The sequence below is a fragment of the Lolium perenne genome, chromosome 7 (genome assembly GCF_019359855.2).
Source record: "Lolium perenne isolate Kyuss_39 chromosome 7, Kyuss_2.0, whole genome shotgun sequence".
In the NCBI taxonomy this organism is placed as follows: domain Eukaryota; kingdom Viridiplantae; phylum Streptophyta; class Magnoliopsida; order Poales; family Poaceae; genus Lolium; species Lolium perenne.
The window spans coordinates 254,373,681-254,383,458 of record NC_067250.2 but is presented as its reverse complement, the minus strand read 5'-3'; the positions used below and the strand labels follow the sequence as shown (position 1 = coordinate 254,383,458).

The following is a 9,778-nucleotide window of genomic DNA, read 5'->3' as shown; positions in this document are numbered from 1 at the left end:
ACAGAATATGGACACGGAAAACTCGTCGATCTTCTGATTTATGAACATGCTATGTATTTGTTGACTGCCACTCAAGCGAATGACGCAAGAAAAGGAGATCTATAAAAGAAGCGTTCTCCAAAATCATCCCAAGATTAAGGAGTTTAATTTCACGGCCGGGACTGGTGGCACAAGGACGAGAAAAACAGATCCTCCAAGAGAAGAAGAAAAGGAAGGAGAGGCATGCACCTCTTTTTTACCTCCATGACGAACGGCCGGCGGCTCCAAACAACCTCCCTATATATGCAGCCATCTTCACCACGGAGGCCCAGTCTAGAGCGGCGGCAAGCTCATTCTCCATGCCACGCCATGGACGGCGCGGCGCCGCCGAGATGGAGCATGGCGGCCTCGTCTCCTCTCCTCTCCTCTCCTCGCCAAAGTCCAAAGTCACAAGTCACGCGAAGCCGACACGCGGCATGTCACCCATGGGCTTGTACTTATAGAGGGAGGGCCAAGAGATTTTGGGGAAGATTTGAATTTCCACGAAAACGAAGCTAGGGGAGAGCGGGAAGAAGACGAGTGGTAGACGCTAATTTCTTCATCTCCTTGTTTATCATGCAGAGCAATGGACCGCCAGGATTGGCCTTGCCACAGATTGGTGACATGGACAACACATGCATCATGCAACTAATTAAATAGCCAGTAATCAAGGGCTCAATTCCAGGCAGTTATTGTGAACTGCACGGGAGGAAGAGTAGCTCAATTTTCTGGGCGTAGTTATTGGTAGTTATTATTGACTGTAATGTTCCCGAGGGAGGGATTTTTATGGAATTCGAAGGAGAAGCACAATCTGTGCCACAAGGAACGAGCTCTAGAATTATTGTTTGCTTCTGTTTCCTTGTCTCCAAGCTATGCCTCGAAACATTTTCTTCATCTCCTTGTTGATAATGCAGAGCAATGGACTGCTAGGATTGGCCTTGCCACGGAATGGTGACATGGACAACACATGCATCATCTTGTGGACCATAACGGAGAGCAGCTCAATTCTCTAGAGGTAGTTATTATTGGCTGTTTGGTTTTCAATGGAGGGCTTCTTTTTGAATTCGGAGGAGAAGCCCAATCTCTCCAGAATTAACGTTTGCTTTGGTTTCCTTTGGCATGATCGGATTGTCCTCTTTTGCATGGATTCTAAGCTAGGCCTCGAACCATTTTTCTCGTGTGCCTTTTCTTCAGTCAAATGCCCCAAAGCGAACTTATACTGATGCAACAACGACACAAGAAAATCCAAGAAAATCCTCTACGCAAATTATATCAAATCTAAAATCACTGGCGCGCCTCACGGATATCATCGTCGCCACCAACAGTTGTCAGCCAGTGAAGGCCACCTACAAGTAAAGTTAGCGACTTTTGTCCTTCTCCTAGCCACGGCTTCCCTCTTGAGCGGCCAGTGCCTTTTGCGAACGGCATAATTAATGAAATGATGCAAAACTATTTCTCCGATCTTTTTTGTATGGCCTGAGCAAACAACGAAGCATGTACCTAGCGACCAAGGAATTTTCTTTAAGGAAAACTATTGATAAGTTAATCAACTAATTACAGGGTCAATCAACATGTGTGTTAGAGATTGAAAAAAGAATAGCTAAATGAGTGGTAGGCGCTAATTTCTTCATCTCCCTGTTGATCATTGTTGTGGGCTATACTGGAGGGAGAGTTTTTGAGGAACGGCTTCTTTTGGAATTCAGAGGAGAAGCCGAAGCTATGATGTGAGAAATAAGCTCCAGAATTAATGTTTGCTTTTGTTTCCTTTGGCATGATCAAATTGTCATCTCTGCATGTATTGGAAGGTAGTCCTGAAAAAAATTCTTCTGCTGGCTGTTCAGGTGCCTATGGTTGCTAACACCATTATATTCAGTCAAATACACAAAAGCAAAATTGTTGTGATACAACAACAACCACATAAGAATATTCTCTAAGCAAAGACGACCGTCGACGCTGATCGTCGCAGCAGTCATGGGCTGTTACCACCGCTGGAGTGTCAAGCAGTGAAGGCCACGTACAACTGAAGCTAGCGATTTTTGTCCCTCTCCTCTTGGCTACGGCTTGGCTCTTGAGCAGACAGTGCCTTTTCCCAACGGCCTAATGCGATGCAAAGCTACTTCTCGTCTTCTTTATATACAAGCAATCAGCAAGTGCTGTGTTTTGTTGTACAATTAGATCATTAAATGTTAATCTGTAAATATTCAAAATTTTGGCATTCCCTAGACTGTTTGTTGGACATCTCGGTCACACAGCAAATATTTGACAATAAAGGTGCAAAGAGCACAACACTTGTGGCATGTAACTGCTTAACTAAACACGGCAAATTAACGGCAGATTACAAAATGTGGAAAGGAGATAAATACTACAAGTCCTGATTGTTGAAACAAGATTGTTCAGGTTGCTGATGAATATCTAAACGTGAGCATTTAACCAGTACAACACAGGCCACGACCAGCCAAGATGCAGAAAACAACAGAGCATGCCAGGTCACGGCAGGCCAAAGAAGTAGCTAGTCAGCAATGGAGTACGCGGTAGACCAGGCCACGACATCCTGCTCAACACCAGGCAGCGTCAAGACCCTCCCGTGATGCACCAGACCAAGCAACGGAACCTGCAAATCACATAAAAAGACATTATAATCAACATGTTTGGTTATCACTAACACTAACATCGATTGCGTAGATAGAACCATTTCGCTATAGAGCAAGTTCGCAAAAGACCACATCAAAGTAGACGGGCATGAAGATCTGCTGCTCAGATACAAAGCGACACGTGTGCATGCAATGAGAGATGGGATGGAAACTTTGACAATAATCTCTGGAATGACTTTCTTTTCCCAAAGGAAATGGCTTTTTTACCATGTCAAAGCAACAAGTGTGCAAGTAAACAGGTAGCTAGCTATTAGGTACATGCAGCAGTCGCAGCAGCAGCAGCCACAACTAGAATAGACAGGTAGCTAGTTCTCAGGTTTTAGTACATAGCTACTGAAGACATAACAAAACAGAGATCAAAGCAGCTCCCAGGTCTAAGAGCTCATTATATACAAATATAAGTCCACATTATGCCATTAAGTAACTACCTGCAAAACAGTGTGTCGTGGCTGCAACTATCACAACCCTGGGGCTTTGTGATTCCTTCAGTCTACATATACAGTCCAGGTCTGGAGAAACTTCCAAGTCAGGCAAGAGACAAGGAAGAGGTCTGAGAAAGCCGAGAACAGCGCCCGACCCTCCATCCAACTATCGAACCAGAACCTCGCAGTGGTACCATCGCCAATGGTGACAGAAGATGCCGTTGCGAACAGCTGACGGTCAGAGAGGGAAAAGGGCACGGGCATGCCAACCCAGGGCTTGTCCGGCGCCGTTCGCTCCATCCAAAGCCATTTGAGACGAAGCGCTGTGCCAAAGCGGCCGAGCTCGACAATGCCAAGGCCTCCGAGCTCCCGGGGGCGGCAGATCCGGCTCCAGGCGACCTTGCAGTGTTCGCCATGGCAAGTCTTCTCCCCGCGCCAAAGCCAAGCGCGCCGAATGCGTTCAATCTCCTTCCGAACCCAGACCGGCATTGCATGCACTGAGATCCAGTAAACGGACAGGGCAGACAGGACAGCATTAAGCAAGACTAGCCTGCCCGCTGCTGACAGCAACTTGGCCTTCCAGCACGCAAGCCTGCTCGCAATGCGATCAAGGAGAGGTTGAAAGTCAACCTTCCGCAGCTTCCGTAGGCTCAGTGTGTAACCACTCACCCATTCAAGCCAACATTCAACAAATAGGCCAACCGAGACAAAAGCCACTTGGCATCTCAAAATAAAGCTACATGTGGGTAACACTGCTGATGCAGCGTTCTCATGAACTAAGAATACCCATCAGCCAAACTTTATAAGTATCAACAAGAGTATGATAGCCCAGCCTGTAGCAGAATCAACACCCACTATATAAGATCAGAAGGGTACACCAGTACCAACAGTAAACTAGCATAGGCTCACAAGGTAGGAGGTAGAGGTGAAACAATCAAAACTCAATGTCATCTTCTTTTCTTAAGTTAACAACATATCATGGAAAAAACATCCTATTCAAAAGGATTAACATTGACATGGTTAAAGTATACCGTGATTATGCTTAACCAACAAAGAAAAAAATCTCACATAAAAAGATTTGGAAATGCCAGACAGGTTGCTCCAAATCTATGCTTAAGCACTAACCTGACCATTGGCGTTTCTCAGCTTGTGTGTCTGTGTATAAATAGTTATACCGACGTAGAATCATCTCGACCCATTCTGCAAACCAGGAAAAAAAAGTCAAAATTAGTTCTCATTTATAACAGCAGGCATACGAAGCTCAGCACACATATGCTGTCCGCAGATGCCTCATTGTAGGTTTTACCACTTGTTTCAATTGCACCCAAACAATTCCTTGTAAGACTACTAATATATAATTTTTTAAACAATCAAATAACTATGTATTGTGCACCTTCTGATGTAGGTTTTAGGGCTTGTTTCAATTGCACACAAAAAATTCATTGTAAGACTGCCAATATATAATTTTTTTTAAAGATAACTATGTAATCTGCAACCCCAGTAGACTGTTGAAACCCTAACTGAAGCACGAGATACATCTCAACTGCCATTTCATTTTTGGGTACTATTTTACAGGAGTTCAACTAATGCGGCACAATAGGGCGCTAGTATATTTTTCCTTGACCGAAATTGAGGCACACCTGCAGCATGATATGGAGGAGCCGGGTGAAGCTCTCGAAGCAGTTGACACATGCTTGTCCACCAGCCTTGAGGCAACACCTGCAGCATGGTGTTAAAGACGTTGCGACCCAGTGCTGGCCATATCATCGTGTCGAGGATGTCATCTGGGACCCAGTGAGCGCGATGCAGGCGTGGGAGTCAGGGCGCACGCATGTGGTACCAATGGAGGTGAGAGAATGGGAAGAACTACTTGCTCAAGGTGGAAGAAGAGCTATTTATAGCATGGGAGCAAATAAAACTGTTGGGAGGAAAAAGACAAGAAAAACGGGCAGAAAACGGCTCTAAAAATCGGCCCAGCCGGTCGAACGGCCAACGCCGGCCAGGGCTGGAGGCCGGGCGCCGACAAGCAGCCCGGCCGAACCGGATCTCGTGACCGGACAGGGAGGCAGGCCGCGCGGCGGGCTAGGCGGCCCAGCCGGTGCGGGCGGAGTGGGCCGCGCGGGGAGAGATGCGGCCCAGCGGTGCGGCGCGACGCGTGAGCGAGCGGCGCGCGGGGGCGCGCGTGGGCGGCGCGGAGTGGAGCGGGCCGGATGGGGCGGCGGCCCGGTTACGGTCGGTCGGACCGGAGTGCTTGGCTGGGCTGGCCGGCGCATGGGCCGGTGGCCACCCGGTCGACCGGGTGGGCCGGCGTGCGGCCCGGCAGGCCGGGCGGCAACCGGCCGCCTCCCCCCTTTTTTTCTTTCCTTTTTCTTTTTCTCTTTTACCTTTTCTTTAATAACTATTGCTCCCGAACTCCGATTGACATGAAACAAATTGCGTTGGAAAGATAATAACAAATGTCATCCAATAGAAAGTGCAAACTCAAGAAATTGTAGGAGGGGATTTTATCATGAATATAAAAGGGTAGAACCTTATATCATGAATAACCGGTAAAATCACCCAACCTCGAAAACGCAATAGAAGATGCATGCGAACTCCGTTTTCGATGAACTTGGGCTTGTTGTAAAGCTAGCAACAAGCTCAAGAACCTCACATAGAGAAACACCAAGAAGCAATAAGGATATGCAAAGTATGCAAGGGGTTGAGCTCCCTAAGACGATGTGATCAAGTTACTCAACCGAAAGCCCCTCTTAATAGTGCGGCTATCTATCCTATAATCCGGTCTCCCAACATCCACCTTGAGACCGGTAAAAGGAAAACCTAGCAAGGCCATACCTTTGCCTTGCGCATCCCGCTTGATCTTGATGATAACTCTTCAAGCTTCACTCAAGCCGGAATGCCTCTCTTGACCAATGTTGCTTCGTGACGACTCACAAATGCTCCCCCATACATTATGATGGGAAAGCTCCAGTGATGCACATCTTCACGAGTCCATTATCATCAAATGGACGGCAAGCTTCAAGTATGTGATTCACTTGAGACGCTCATCTTGAACTTGCCCAACTCAACCTTGTATCTTCACATACTCACATAAGATAGAGCATGGCTAATATTGAGTCCCACATAAGAACTCCATTTTCATTTCTTCTTATTGATCATATCACATATATATATCTTCATACCGATGATCTTGATGCCAATACACAAGATATACCTTTATCTTCATGGCATCCATACTTGAATCCAACACATGGAGAGCAAGTAGTACCTATAGAATATTCCTTCATATAAACTCAATGAAAACATAAGTCCATAGGGGTTGTCATTAGTTACCAAAACCACACATAGGGGCAATGTACCCTTACAATCTCCCCCATTTTGGTAATTGATGACAACCACAATAAGAGGATTTATAAAATGAATATTAGTGACAAGTACGCAACTTATCCGAGAATAAGTTGTATACAAGAGGTTGTATTTGATATGGTCAAGTAACACAAAGCTACTAGCCCATATCAAAACCGGCTCTACTCACACAACTACAACAAATGCAATGGATGTGAGTAGAACCAATATATATAGAGAAAACTCCCCCACAATGTATGCACGTGTGATGAACATGAATTCATTGCATACATTGTCAAGATTAACCTTTGGGATAGTTTCCACTATATATATACAACTATGCAAGACATATAAATATGGAATGCATGAGAGGCAAAACACTTAAGCACAAACCAAACTTAAGTATAAAACCATTCCCTTAAACCCTCTAAACTTCTCCCCCATTGGCATCGATTGTCAAAATGGGTGAAAAATTTAGAAGGCCAATATAATGTGAGTTCCTCCCCAAAGTGTGCACTTCTCATAATTTGAGTGGAATCAAGTGCACATATCCAATGATGAATACTTGAAGGAAGTCAAACTATATTGAGGATCAAAGATTGCATAAAGATAACAAGGTGAAGTGAGCTTCAACAAATAAAGCAAGCAATCAAAGATCCACTTGGACAAACAAGGATATCATGATAAGAGAGATATAGTGCTCTAAAAATAAGAAAGCTCCCCAAGGTTCGTGCACAATTTATAATGTTTGCATTTGAATACAATATGCACAAACAAGGAATCCTTACTCCCTATATATCATTTAGAACACAACAAAGATAAAGAGAATATGCTTATCAAGAACAACTTGAGTCCAACAATTACGAGATATGAGTGCATGAAGAGAAACAAATAAACCAAGCACTCATAAAACTTCTTTACCAATAACACTAAAATCAAAAGAATAAGAAGATAGTTGGCAAAGAACAAGGATATCAAGGTGATGGATTAACGCTCTTATGTATATGAGTTTCTAAAGTGGACAAAGTGATCCATAAAGAAACATGCACACACAAGAGGTTAACAAAATAGATAAGACAAGATATCCAAGATGAAGTCATAAAATATACCAAACGATGTTTGCTTAAGAAGCATATATAGCCTATGGCTCCAATTTTCACTTATGGTATATATGAATGAACTTCAACCAAGTTAAACCTCAAAAACATCACAACTAACAATAAGGGAAGTAGAGCTAGTTGGAGTGTTTTGAGAAAGGCAACAAGTATCATAAATATGGATTTATTTCGCAATTTCATCAATATTGCACATAAGAGCTCTTTGAGGAATTGATATGCAATAAATTGCTAGAGGGCATATTTGGGTAGGTGAATCATAAACATGATGTATATATATTCCCAACATATGCATCTTCTTAAATTACTCAAATGTACAATAAAAAGTTTTACTTTAAAAATGAGTTTTCAAGAACCGTAATATTTTTTTTTTGAAATAAATAACTTCATGCCAAGATACAACCTACAAGAGGTTGGATGCTATATGAGAATTCATGAATAGGATACTTGTTACCGAGATAGCAATGGCTTGATGTAGTAGATAAGAGTTCATCGATCATCCTAGCTTGACTCCAATCCTCATATGGTGACAACACCTTCCTTATAGATGAGACAAGCCTCCATTGCATCTCCAATGTACCTAAAACATTATTCAAGTACATCTTGGTCCCCAAACTTATTGGGTCCAACATGGTTAGACTAACCACAATATATAGGACACACTCCATATAAACATGTGCATATTTAGATGAAATTTGAATTTCATGCACATCTTAGCCATTTAGGATTTGATGGAGTATATCCTACATAATGAATCATAAGAAAGCAAGCATGCTACAAGTATAAACAAATTACATATAAGCATGCACCAACACTTTTAAAGATCCAAGAAAGATATACTTTGGACAAAACACCAAAAGAATCAAATAAGGTATAGAGGTGTTACAAAACAAATTTGTTGTCCAAATTATATCTAAGAAGCAAATCTCAAAAGACTTGTTCAACAAAGTTCAACAAATGAACTAAGAAGAGACCATTGAGCATAAAAGGATGAAATAAAGCAAACATGCTCAAAGATTTATCTCATTCAACAAATAAAGCATAGAAGAGGGAATGAGATAGCAAAACTCCCCAAAAGAGCAAGGTTCGAACAAATAAACCAAACCCTCTACACCTTTCACAATGGCACAATGTACCATAAAGAAAAGGTTTGTCTTCCAAAACAAACACTTGATATGAATCAAGATATTTTATCAAAAGATTTTTCAAAGAGACAAGGAAGACACATGGGAGCAACAAGGATTTGTTGGAAATAAAATAAGGCAATAAGAAGCAATCCAAGGTGAAGGTGATCCATAAATTCAACCACATATAAGGTTATCAATTGTCAAAGACAATGAGTATATTGGAAATAATTTCCGGTGGTGAATTGATAAAGATAGTAAGGATCAACTTCACAATAACAGGCATAGGATAAGTATATAGAATTAAGCACTATGCATGGATGAAGATTCTTGATAACTTCAACTAGTCACACAATCACGCACGGCAATGATTAGAATAACTTGAAGCAAACGGTGTCCCAAATAAGATATAGAGGTATGTACTTGAGGAAAAACCGCACCAAGAATTTCTTATTCAAACAAGAACCAAAAGATGAGCAATAAAATCTTTTTACTACAAGTGGAGCTTGTTTGAGCAAACATGCCACCTAGGAACAAGATAATTAAGAGCATCAACTCTAAGTGGCATAACCTCATATGTTCACATTTTCTAGGCTTGTGATATGTACAAAACATATTACTCCCCCATAATGTGATAAGTCATTTCTTCTAAATAAGAGTCAACTAAAATTCAACTAGAGATGATTAATGGATATTTAGAATTTGAATTCCTCATGAGTATGACACACCACATAGTGACTAGATAATCTTGCAACATCAATACTAAGTGGTGGTACCCATGTACACACATTTTAAAGAAAGAGAGATGCACAAAGCATATCACTCCCCCAAAATGGGATGTTCCATTAATCACTTCAAAGAGAGCCAAATAAGATATCATCAAGATGCATTAGACTCAAAACAATACACAAGTATATGATGAGTCAAACAAGCATACTTGAATACACAAGATAAGCAAGTAAGATACAACATATACAAACACATATTTGATACAAAACCAAACATGCAAAGGGGGCAAATAACTTACAATAAATATGATGAGTTGAAGTATAAGTTACCGCAAAGAGGAACATTGGATATAAGATATAGATGATACTTCATAC

General features: G+C 42.1%; 1 long non-coding RNA gene across 1 annotated transcript; it reads right to left on the bottom strand.

Annotated features, from left to right (window-relative positions):
* Positions 1 to 3,095: 3,095 nt before the first annotated feature.
* LOC127311933 (uncharacterized) lies at positions 3,096 to 4,860 on the bottom strand. The gene is made up of 3 exons (XR_011748260.1): positions 4,732 to 4,860; positions 4,217 to 4,291; positions 3,096 to 3,178 (listed from the first exon to the last, which is right to left on the bottom strand). It is a non-coding gene; the product is annotated as an uncharacterized lncRNA (long non-coding RNA).
* Positions 4,861 to 9,778: the final 4,918 nt, after the last annotated feature.